General features: G+C 42.3%; 1 long non-coding RNA gene across 1 annotated transcript; it reads left to right on the top strand.

The window, feature by feature from the left end:
- On the top strand, positions 1 to 12,171 carry LOC112477234. Its single transcript, XR_003045368.1, has 2 exons — positions 1 to 79; positions 11,657 to 12,171. It is a non-coding gene; the product is annotated as an uncharacterized LOC112477234 (long non-coding RNA).
- The last annotated feature ends 786 nt before the right edge of the window (positions 12,172 to 12,957 follow it).

The following is a 12,957-nucleotide window of genomic DNA, read 5'->3' on the forward strand; positions in this document are numbered from 1 at the left end:
GAGGTGGTGTTTGAAAGGCGGGAGGTCTCCGAGGCTTCGGGACAGAACCCACAGGACTGATAATGGGAAGCGGCAAGAGGTAGGTAAAGCCCCTGAGCGGGTCCCGATCAAACCTGAGAGCGACCCGGGACAGCGCGTGAGGGGCGACGACCCGCCACAAACTGGCTGCCAGCCTGGGCCTTTGTGAGACTGTGGCCCGCACACAAACTTAAGAGGCCTCGATACCAGGACAGAAACCAAAAGGCATGACCGAGACTGAGAAAGACATTTGCATACTGAGAAAGTGTGAAACACAAAGATGGGAGGATCAGCTAATCAGACAGAGGTTCACTCAACAAGTGTTTGTTGACCACCTCCAAATTTCGTAGGCATCCACCCTCATAGAATTTACATTCTAGAGAGAGGAGATGGACAAATCAATATATTTAAAGCAGAGTAGGGGTTAGGGAGTACAGTAAGTCCTCACTCTCGTGGGAAGATTCTGAAAGTGAAAGAAGGTATAAGGAAACCAATTTACCACAGGCTAATTAATATAAATAAGTTAAGCTCATATGGCAGCTTATCAACCTTTATAATCCGTGTTATTTAAGGACCTGCTGAAGTAGGTTGAGATACTAGAGAAAGACATTGAGATTCAGAGACTGAGACCTGGATTGGTACAGAGGGACAAACTTAGAGGACATACTGAAATATAAATGCAAAGATGGAAACGCTAAACCAAAGCGTCAAGATCTCGGGAAAATGAGACATACACACTGAAGCTAAAAAATAGTCACAGACAACAGAGGTTGAAAAATAAAAATGAATCTGGAAGCAGTTGAATGCCAAGAATAGCTAAGACAAGATAAAACGATCCAGCCACTGCTTCTCAACCATTTCCTATACCATCTTTGGAAGGGGAGAAAAGGCGAAAGTCCTGGTTGTCCAACACTGTGATCTTGAAAGCAGCCAACTCTGAACTTCCAGACATCAGCAAAGATCAACTAGTCAATCTCAAAGGTGAATAAGCAACTTTTTAAAAAGCCCTGTGGGGAAAACATATGTGGTACATGAGAAAAGAAGATACTAGAGCCAAAAATTACTTTTTTGAAGTATATTTAGTCCATGAAGCAGAATCCAGTTTAGAAAACACCTAATTCTTATTCTCAGTTATAAGAGGTCATTGCATCTTTTAAAAACAGACCAAGAATAATGGAAGGTAATATGAAATTCAAACCACAATAACAAGTAAAATTCATTGGTCAAAGCAGTAAAAAGCAGATTAGACATTGCAGAAGAGCAAATAAGCAATATAGAAGATAAGCATAAGGAAAATTCAAAGTGATGGAATTCTTTAAGAGAGAAAAATGGATAGGAGAACATCATGCAGATTCAAACTATAGGCATCCTCCAAGAGGAGACAGAGCAGATCAATTAGAGGCAATAATTAAAGTTATAATAAAAGAAAACTTTCCTTAGGTCTAAAAAGATCTGAGGTGGAGGTGGAGTGAGTTCACTGGGATCTAGAAAAATTAATAAACAGAAACCAACTTCAAGACTTAATCTGGAAAAATTCTTAAATTTCAAGGATAAAGATCAAGCACTAACAGTATCTGGTCAGAAAGAAAAAGATTATTTACAAAAAAGTTAACAACTGGTTTTCTTCAGATTCCTCCTCTATAATAATTTAATGCCTAAAGGAAAATGGAACGAGATTGACAGCACTCTGAGAGGATAGGTTGTAATCCTCCTTGGATGGTTTCATTCCCTCGACTTTATTCCTCCCAGATCTTTAACCATCGCTCAGAATTTCTCTCTTGAACTCCAAATAAGCATGTCCCCTGGAAAGCTGCAAATGACATCCCATAGGTGCTTCAGCTCCACATATCCAAACTGCCAATAGTCAACTGCACGTGTTCTGCACTCTTGCTGCCCGAGGGTTTGAATCTTGGCTGTTCCACCTACTACCTGTGTGACCTTGGCCTCAGTTTCCTAACTCTTCAGATGAAAATTACAGTAGTACCTACCTCATAAGTTTGTTGTACAGAGTAAATAAGACAACATATATAAAGCACCTGGCACATAGTAAGTATCCAATACATGCTATCTGTTGTTATTATCTACCCCACCCAAACCTGTTCATCTTGTATCTGCATAGCATCACCTTCACCCAGATACTCAAGCTGGAATATTGGGTATGATCTTTAACAACTCATTTTACCTCCGCCCCAACCCCTCCTCCCAGTCAACCGATCACAAATGCCTGTAAATCTTATTTCTTTAATATTTCGGCAGTCGTTGCTACTCAGAATGTCTTCAGACGAGCAGGATCAGCATTAAATGGGAATTAGTTAGAAATGCAGCATCTCAGGCCCTACTTCAGACCTACTGAATCACAATCTCCATTTTAATAAGATCCAGGTGATTCATAGGCATATTAAACTTTGAAAAGCTCTGTTTTAAATGTATCTACTTTATTCCCACTGCCATTCTATTGCTTAAAGCCTACTGTTTCAACTGTCTCACCTAGGCTAGTACAGTAGCATAAATTCTTCTGCTGTCAGTGTTGCCCATCTCCAATGGCTTCTTTTATACCCAGTCAGTCTTTCCATAACAAAATTGACCATGTCACTCCCCTTCTTAAAGCAAATCAGTGGCTCCCCATTGCACTCAGAGCAAGGTCTATGCTGCCTATCCCTCTACCCCAACTCCTTTTTCTCCGTCCTCCTTTACCTTCCATGTTCCAGACAGACAACTACCCTCAGTTCTCTCTTGTCTTTGAGTCTTAGCCTGTACTGATCTCTCCACTTTTCCAATATTTGTGGACTTTTTTTTTTAATTCCTCCCCTCACCCCCACTTCCACCCCTGACCTACGGAGGTTGCTGTCTCCCCTTAAGAACTGGATCTCTGAAGGTGGGGCGTCTCCTCTCACACACTCACGGCACACACCTGGGGCCTGGCACACCCAGGGGGCCTGGTGCGCCCAGGGCCTGGTGCACCCGTGGTATGGGCCGTGGCTCTGCTGGGTCTCAAACCCAGGATCTTCTGCATGTAAAGCAGACGTGCTAACCATTACTCTGTGGAACCACCCCATTTGTGGACTTTTTAAAGCCACCACACTATCATGGCATGATGTATTCCATCACTGATATTCTCCAGAGAACTTTTGCCTGGTTCCATGGGCACTAAGCAATCTTACGATTAGAGACTGGCTTGGCTTCACTTGTGGTTTTCTGACAGATAGAGTGCACTGACCAGAGGACAGCACTATTCAGGTCCTGTCGTAATTACTATTCATTCTAAGGTGGGGTTTAGTTATATATCAGTCTCTGCTGAGTCAGATTAGCATGAACCAAGTCCACAGGGAAAAATTATCCAGCGGTCCCCAGCCTTTTAGACACCAAGTAGTGGTGCTCCTATGAGAATGTAATGCCTGATGATTTGAGGTGGAGCTGAGGTGGTAATGCTAGGACTTGGTAGCGGCTGCAGATACAGAGGAGGCTTTGCTCGCTGGCCGGCTGCTCACCTCCTGCTGTGTGGCCTGGACCTGTACTGATCTGCAGCCTGGGAGTTGGGGACTCTTGATCTAGCCACAGTGACAACAACAAACTTCTGGAAGCACAAAGCTGAGAACTAGACTCTGGAACACTAAAACCAAACTAAGCCACTATTAAAGCATAAGACCCTACTCAAATGACTAACAGTCTGCCTGAATGTCTTTCTTATTGTCACTCTAGAGTGCTAACAGTTCACATATCTGTAGTCTTAGAAAACAATGGACATCTGTCATTTTTGCTTACATCAACTCCTCCTGGTAGCACAACCTAATTTTCCATTGGTAAACTGTCTCTTCCGCACTCATGAGTAAGCACGTGACCCAGGGCTCCCCAATCAGAGTCACAGATGATAGTTCAAAGGATGAGTACATGACCTGATCCAGGACAGTGCTCCCTTTCCGCTGGTGTGGTAGGGCAGTGAGTACAAGTCTAGGGCCAAACATGCCATGATGTGAGAAATACTCTCTGAAAATGAAAGTGATACAGGAACAGCAGAGTCCAGATTTGGAGACGATTTCCTATGACATAGTTTGAGGCCGTATTCAGCTCAGCCTGGACATTACAAGTTCATGAGCTAATATAGTCTCTCTATTTTTTTTTTTTTTACTGAAGTCAATTTGAGTTAGATTTCTGTCACTTGAAACCACAGAGTTTCTGACTAATACCCTACCCAATTAACTCTCTTTTCTGCAAAAATTGCTCAGAATTGTATAATAAATCACCAAGACATGAATCAGAAACTCATGAATGATGAAATGAGAGAAAAGAACTGGCAATGAGCCTTGAAACTAGCTAAAGATAGAGAGGTAACTGAATAAAAACACCACTCAGTATAGACTGTTTGATGCTGATAAGTTGAAATAATTGTTACTATGGTAACACAAAATGCAAAAGAAGAGAAGGAGGATTTTTTAAAATAGCAGGGTTTTTAACTTCGGATTAACGCAATGAAAACCAGAAAGGGAGAGAGAGGGTAGAAAATGCCAGGCACTAGGTCTTGTTTTACATAAAATAGAGATAAAAGTTATTTTAAAAATAGTATAATGTTATGTATTTTTTCATTGTAAGAAGCTTTTTGTGGCATAAAAATCTTTATGTCTACGTTATAAATTATTACAGGAGGCAAAGGAGAAAATATAATTTACACAGCAAAAAATCAACAGTCCTGCGTCAAGAAGTGTACTAGACACTTTCTTCACATTGTAAATGGAAAAGAAATCACAAAGAATCATAAAAACGGTATCAAAGCACCAGAAAATTTCATAATGGAAAGTAAGACTAGGTGTAACAAGGAAAATGTAAATAAGGAAGAAAATGTAAACTATAATTTCTATATAAAAATATGAAAATCTCAGATCAGATCAAAGGGCAAACTCTGAATGTATACTCTTGTTAAAAAAAAGATGTGCCAAAAATACATGTAGTATAAAAAGGCATTTTGAAATCAAATGTACCAAATGATATAGCAACACAACAGGAAACAAAAACCTTTAGAAATACAATCAATAGAAACAGTTATAGTAAAATATATTACATACCACTATCAGACTGTGATATATAAAATAAACAAAAATAAACATTAGTTAACAGAATAAGGCATAAAAATACAGTTGAGTTCTACATTTACATAAAATACAAAAAAGTATGCTATAGTGGACCACAAGTTTTGATAAATTCAAACAGGCAAGTATTGTTCAGGTCAAATCTGATCACAGAACAATTTAACAAATCACACAAATTTAGATTTCAAAATCCCCAACCAGTGGGAAATTAACAAACACTCTATTAAATAATATTCCAGTCAGGAAGGAAATATGAACACAGTAAAATGCTCTAGAAAATCTTGAAAATAAGATGACTACTGCTGAACACTTGAAAGGCAATTTCTTTAATATTAGGTTGAAAGCTGGGCTGGCTGTTGGCACCATTATTACATACCATCGCTCTGACCCAAACAGAGCAGCTGATTCTCACCTCCTTTTCTGGGTTCCTCTTTTCTATACCTTAAATTTCAGTGTTCTCCACTTGCCAGTTAGAAACTTTCAGCTTAAGTCCAGAAAACCTTGAATCAAACAGGGCCAGGAGTAGGATAAGGCAAGTGAGGCACCTAGGGTGCAACATTTAAGAAAACAGTCACTCTCAGGGTCATGCAACTGCAGCATCAACATCTGAGAGTGAGTACCTCCTTAAATATTGCATCCTAAGTGTCTGAATTGCCTCACCTTAGCCCTGGCCCTGTAAGCAGTTAAGACTCATGCTTTCTCACCTAACAATAACCCCACAGGTAAATCTCTTGCTCTTCTTCTCTGCCCTTTTCTAGGCTCTGCCCTTTTCTGGGCATTATGCTCAGGCAAGTAGAAAGAAGGCTGCAGCAGTTCAGACCACACATGGCGCCACACCATTCAAAGACAGAAAGGGTTTGCCTCTTTGCGTGTCTCCTTCTTAGGAGATGTTCAGTTACTTTACATCCTTGCCAGCATATGTATGTTAAATATTTTTTATTTTGGCCATTCTAATAGATGTGTAGGGGTATCTTTTATGTTTTCTTCTAAAAGTTTTATAGTTTTACATTTAGATCTGGAGGACAAGGATCTTGTCCTCCCAAAATATCCTAAGTGTCTGAATTGCCTCACCTTAGCCCTGGCCCTGTAAGCAGTTAAGACTCATGCTTTCTCACCTAACAATAACCCCACAGGTAAATCTCTTGCTCTTCTTCTCTGCCCTTTTCTAGGCTCTGCCCTTTTCTGGGCATTATGCTCAGGCAAGTAGGAAGATGGCTGCAGCAGTTCAGACCACACATGGCGCCACACCATTCAAAGACAGAAAGGGTTTGCCTCTTTGCGTGTCTCCTTCTTAGGAGATGTTCAGTTACTTTACATCCTTGCCAGCATATGTATGTTAAATATTTTTTATTTTGGCCATTCTAATAGATGTGTAGGGGTATCTTTTATGTTTTCTTCTAAAAGTTTTATAGTTTTACATTTAGATCTGGAGGACAAGGATCTTGTCCTCCCAAAATCAAGGTTGTGGGTTCTGGTTGCTAACTGCTGCTTTTGAGTTAATTTTTGCATAAGGTGTGAGACTTAGATTGAGTTTTTTGTTTGTTTTGTTTTTTGCCTACGGAGGTTCAATTGTTCCAATTGTTGAAAAGATTATCCTTTCTCCATTAAATTGCGTCCGCAGCTTTGTCAAAAAACAATTGAAAAGAGGTTACATCAAGGAATAAACAGAGTGGAAAGGTCTAGGACTCCAGCCATCACTGGAAACAATAGTTGAACTGTCAGGAACTGTCTGAAGCAACTATTTTGGAGTCTAATAGAACACTTGCAGCAACAAGTGGAGGGTTCAGTGAAGAAGCTGGTCAATTGGTTTTAATGTGGTAGTAGCTACCATCTTTATTCTCCATCCTGGTGGCAGGCACCTATAGGGACAGCAGCCCACATCCTGGCACTGCTTTTTGGGCTCAGAATGAGCAACAAGGACCTTGTCCTCCCAAAATCAAGGTGGTAGCTTCTGATTGCTGGTTGCTGCTTTCCATCACTGGGCACAGAGATTGGCCATTGTTTCAGCCTCACAGGGAGAAGCAGCTTTCTAGCCATAAGAGGATTTAACTTTTTATTTAAAACCTATTTATTTATTTAGGATGTATTTTTCTCTCTTGGGAGCCAGACATTTAAGGAAATTTCATCATGTCACTAGCTGACCTTAGAAACAATGGAAGAGAAACTTCAGTGAACATACACAACAAGGAAAACACATTTTGCAAAAATTGTTTGGAAAAGTCACAAAAAGATGGATTTAGCCATCGGCAAGCAAAAACTAACTATCTCTAAAGAGTGGGAGAATTAGATCTTTGGAGCTACCACAACATGATATTCAGAATGTCCAGTTCTGAACAAAAAATTATAAAACATACAAAGAAACAGGAAAATGGCCAATTCACAAGAAAAAAATAATTTGACAGAAACCATCCCTAAGGAAGCTCTCAGACCTTGGAATTACAACTCAAAGGCATTAAATTAGCTACCTTAAATATGTTCAATGAACTAAAGGAAACCATGGAAAAGAAGTAAAGGAAATCAGGAAAATAATGTCTGAACAAAATAGTAATATCAATAAAGAGAAATTATAAAAGAAACATTTGAGTAGGCAGGAGAAAGGATCAATGAACATGAAGATAAGATACTTGAAAGTATCTAGTCTGAAGAGCAGAAAGAAAAAAGAATGAAGAAAAATAAATAGACCTAGAGATCTAGAGGATACCATCAAGCATACCAACATATCCATCATAGGAATCCAAGGAGAAGAGAGAAAGGGGCAGTAAAAAACTATTTGAGGAATAATGGCTGAAAATGTCCCATATCTGATGAAAAACATATCCAAGAAGCTCAAGGAATTCTAAGCAGGATAAGCTTGAAGAAATTCACAGAGATACATTAAATTCAAATTGTGGAAACTCAAAGACAAAAAAACGTTTTTTGAAAGCAAGAGAGAAATGACTTGTTATTTACAAGGAATCCTCAATAATATCAACAGCTGATTTCTTGTCAGAAATCATCGAGGCCAGAAGGCAATGGAATGACAAATTTAAAGCCCTAAAAGAAAAAACCCCTGCCAACTAAGAATTCTATATACAGCAAAATTATTCTTAAAGAATGAAGGAGAAAATAAGATACTTCAAGATAAACTTAAGCAGAGGGAGTTCATTACCTGTAGACCTACCCTACAATAAAGTTTGGCTTAGCTTTCCCTCTGCCTGGAAGGCTGTTGCTCCCCTTTCCAACCATGAGACACTATGTACTCTTTGCAAGTGTTTAAGCCATCTAAGATGTTCCCACCCCTTGTTCTGCCCAGAATCCCTTAGTTTCCATGCCCATCTATCTCAAGTCTTACCTATAGACTCAGTACAAATAGACATTTGTTAAAAGTGTGGGTAGAAGAGAGTTACCAGCACTAGTACACCCAGGACTCCTAAAAGCACCTGCCTTCTCCCTGCTATCTCCCTGCCACCCCCAGCTCCAGGCTCCAGGAATCCCTCTCTGGGAGTGGGCCACTCTGGCTCCTGAGGACCCTGGTTCATGGCTTCCCCTCCTGTTCTCCAATAGAAACCAAAGAGAGCTCTGAAAAGCATCAATCTAGCCAGTGCTGGGCGTAGACCCATCCAGCAACTTCCAGCTACACTCGGAATGTCATAGGTCACCAAGCCTTGTGGTCTGTCTGATTCCTCCCTCTGTGGCCACCTGGCCATTGTCCCCAATCCACAACCCTCCCACCCCATCTCCAGGTCTCCTCAGGCCTGCCTCCCTCTAATCAGAAGGTGTCACCAAATAGCCAGGCCTCTAGGCCTCTGCCCACCTGCTTGGTCCTCCCACTCACTACAGATGCCTTGCCTTGCCAGTAGCAGAGCTCCCTGGAGAAGGGGCCTCGGTCCGCCAGCTCCCCACTCCAAAGTCCAGAAAAGTGGGCTAGCAAGCATTTGCTGTCTTGAAATGATGTTAAAGCCTTTTTTTGTTTAATCCTGATTTCAAAAGTAAAACAATCATTATTGAAATTTTGGAAAAAACAAAAATTATAAAAATGTAAAAACCAAAATAAAAATCCAACCACCCAGAGATAATTATGATTCCAATTATAGTGATTCCTTTCAGCTTTTCCTGTCTGTGTAGAATATATGCATTTCTTTGCATATTTATACATTTACGCTTTCATATTTTGCTTTTGTCATTTAACATCATTTATCTTAAGTTTTTCCTCTGATTTTTATATTTTCTAATTATTTATATTTCCTAATTTTTCTTTCTATTTCTATTTAAACTTCCTAAAATTATTTGGGAACAGCATTTGCAAATGTTGAGTAAGATTCCAGCCCATGAATGACTCCAGCTAGTGGAGATCTAGGCTCTATTCTGTTGTTGACTACCATGGTTATTCCAGGATAACCACCTTCCTTATTCATTGTCCATGCTTCTTGTTATGTACAGTGACCAGATGTCCTGGTGTTTGCTTGTTGTCCCAGGTCAATCATTAAGGAACTGTTTTGGCCCTTGCTTACTCTCAAAGGTTATTGTTGAACAATAGATTACATTGACCCTCCTTAAGAGGGCTCAGAGGTACCCGGAGATGATAAGTGGTTGTCAGGGTGTGGGAGAGGAGGGCGGAGGTGGCTCCTGGATTCTGTTGTGGGCACCTGGGTGAAGGATGACAACGCCAATCCCTAGAACAAGGTCGAGCTTAGTGGGAATGCAGCGAGTTTTGGACACATTGAATCAGAAGTGTCCACGTGACTTTCCAGGGACATCGTCTGGGAGGTATCTGGAGATGCAGTCCTTGACACCAGAGGTTACTTGGTGTGTGAAGAGGTGCTGGTGACTCCCGCTCTTGCTTTCCTGAGGTCACTCAGCAGCTTGGTGGAAGGGTGAAGTCATCCAAGCATTTCAGCAATGCCTGTGTTAAGGCATCAGTGAACCGGTGGGGAGGAGGGGGAGGGACCACAGTTTCTGACAATTTTTCATGATCTTGCCCCTCTAAGCTTATCACACACACAGGTCTCAGATGGTCAACAATGAAATGCAGTGCTGTTGCAAATTGTACCTCAGTTCAAAAGTGATGGTGCTGGGGGACAGGAGGTGCATGGTAACCATCTCAGCTGAAGCTCCAGCTTGGCAGAGTTTACCTTTTCTAACCTCAAACCTCTGTCTCAGTCAGTAGCTCTGGGGCCCATCTGTGGAGAATCAGTGACGGGCCCACTCTCACTGATAGAGGAAGGATCTGGGGCCCAGAGAGGAGCTACCCTTGAAAGTCAAGGTCAGGCCTAAGGGATACATCCTAGAATTCAAGAGTAGAAAGAATAACACCAATTCCAAATCTATCCTCATGGTAACCCTAGGAGGGGGATGTCATCCTCCCCATTTGCAGATGAGAAAACAGAAGCTCAGAGAGAGGTGACGTTCCTTTGCCCAAGGTCACAGGTTGGCAGAGGCCAACTTTAATTCAAGTCTTTGCTTTCTGCTTCTCTGCCTACCACATTGCCTACTTCAGGGGGAAGTCCCCCTCCTATGCCCCTTTGTTGACACTTATAGAACCACCTGGTAAATTACAGCCTTCATTCAGTAAATGTGACAGACACATGATGACACCATCTTGGGAACAGGCCCTGGGCTGAAGATAGAAAGTTGAAGAGAACATGGCCCCAGACCTAAGGGGTTATAACCTAATGGGAGAACTACAAAGCAGCATGTCTCTATTGTTCAGATGAGAAAAATGAGGCCCCAGGAAGGGAGTGACTTACCCAAGCCCACTGTTCCTTCTTCCTTGGAAAAAAAAGGTCACCCAAAGTCAGCATCACCTAAATTGCTCACTCTCTTGAATGACCAAATGCAAACTGAATTACATTGACAAAAATTAAAATTAAAAAGTCTAAAGGAAGCAAGTGTTGGCGAGGATGGAGTATAGCGGACACTCTGCACTGCCATCCACAAGGCACAAGCCCTTTGTATGACCCAGTCGGGTGAGTAAGGACGCAGTGGCAGCTGGCCTCCTGGCTGTGCACCTGTGCAGTCACAGGGGCCTGCACCTAGCACAGTACTCTACCACAGCTGTCCTGAAATTCCTAATAATTTATCAAGGGGCCCATGTTTTGATTTGCACTGAGACTTGTAAATTCCACAGCCAGTTCCTTCCAGTGGTTTCACTCCTTGGTATATTCCCAAGAAACTCTTGTATCTGGGTGCTGGAAGCCCTGTTGAGAATGTTCATAGGAGCTGTTTCTACAAAAAGCCAGAAACTCACATGGCATGGATGAATCCGAAAAACAATGTTGAGTGATGAAAATATGAAGTAGAATACATACAGCAAAAAATAGTCTTTTCATTTTCATTTTACTTTCATATCTTTTCTTAAAAAGATAAGCAAGATGAAATAATGGTGTGTAAGGAGATATACATATGTGGTAAATCATAAAGAAATCACCTTTAAAGATGACGTGGAAGGTGGGCTCTCAAAGGCACACACAGAAAGCTTCGATGTTGTTGGCCAAGTGCTGTTTTGAGGTTGGTTGGTTGGTAATTATTATGCTTCACATCTGACCTATGATATTGATTCTCAATGTGTTTTATGTCAGATACTTCATATTTTAAAAATAGAAGAACCTGCCCAAGTGTGCCACACTGTCAGGATCAGACATGGAGAGATGGATGGCACAAAGCAGGGCTGGGCAGCCTGCGTCTGTCACCCTGGCTGAGCTGGGAGGCTGATAAGAAGCTGCTGTGAAAGGGAAGCGTTCTTCTGCTGAGGTCCAGCCCTCCTGAACTTCAGCAGTTGTTGCTAAGAACCGGCTTCATGAAGCGAGGTTTCAATTCTCGAACATGATGATGCAGACAGACATTAAATGTACCAAATTGCAGCTCATTTTTGCCAAGGAAATAAGTACATATAGTTCTGACTCTAAAATGTATAGCTTTTATATATAATTTGTTTCATCTTCAGTGACTTTACATTGTTTTAGTCTCTCTGGGCAAAAAGGTGCCTTTTATTTCAAGAGGTTTTCTTTTTTAAGCTGCATTTCTAAACACTTACCTTGGTTATTTTGTTCCACACCTGAAATCAAATTGTTTTTCCTCTCCTCTCTTTTCCAAATTTTGTCACATTGTCATATTGCTTTCCTAATTTAAGAAAGGGGGTAGAGGGGGTGAGGAGGGTGGGGGAGAAATGGGGGAGGAGGTGAGGGAGAAAGAGGTGGTCTCCCTTGCCATAGCCAGAATGACTAATGGAGACAGTGGTCTGAGGAGAGGCCTGCCTGGGGTGGGCAGTGGAGCCCCCACAGCCCCCTGCACTGCACCTGGAGCTGGCACCTGCCTAGGACCATCTCCTGGGGTTGGAGCAATCCTCAAAGCTGCTCTAAGGAGGCCATGCCCACTCCTTGGCCTTGGGTACCCAGGTGTCCTGGACTCCCCCAGTGCAATCCCAGGAAGCAGACCCAAGATGAAGTGTGGCTTCATGTGCGGACCTAGTGAGGCCCTGTCCTTGACTAGTTCAGAACCTGCCTCTGCCCCAGACCAGCCTGATGAGGATGGGAGGGCCATGCAGGACCAGAAGGAGCAGCTGGGGTGGTGGTGGTGGGGCCTGGGACCCTCTGAGGGGAACTCGGGATGGGCTAACCATCATCTTTCCCAGGCAGGCTTCGTACCTCTGTTTCCCCAGCTCTGTTTCCTCTTCCCTGCAGTCCTGGCCTTGGGAACCTGGATGGCTGCTTCCCTAGGCACCTAGTGGGCATGAGACCCAGTCTCCATGGCCCCTCCCCCAGGCAGACCCTGTGCCCTCAGTTGTCTGTGCCAGACTTGACATCTGGGTCCAGTTTTGTCCCCTTCCTGGCTGAGGGCCTGGTCCCCAGCCCCACTTGCCATCACTATGGCCTTGTCTGGC

The sequence above is a fragment of the Pteropus alecto genome, unplaced genomic scaffold (genome assembly GCF_000325575.1).
Source record: "Pteropus alecto unplaced genomic scaffold, ASM32557v1 scaffold113, whole genome shotgun sequence".
NCBI lineage: Eukaryota > Metazoa > Chordata > Mammalia > Chiroptera > Pteropodidae > Pteropus > Pteropus alecto.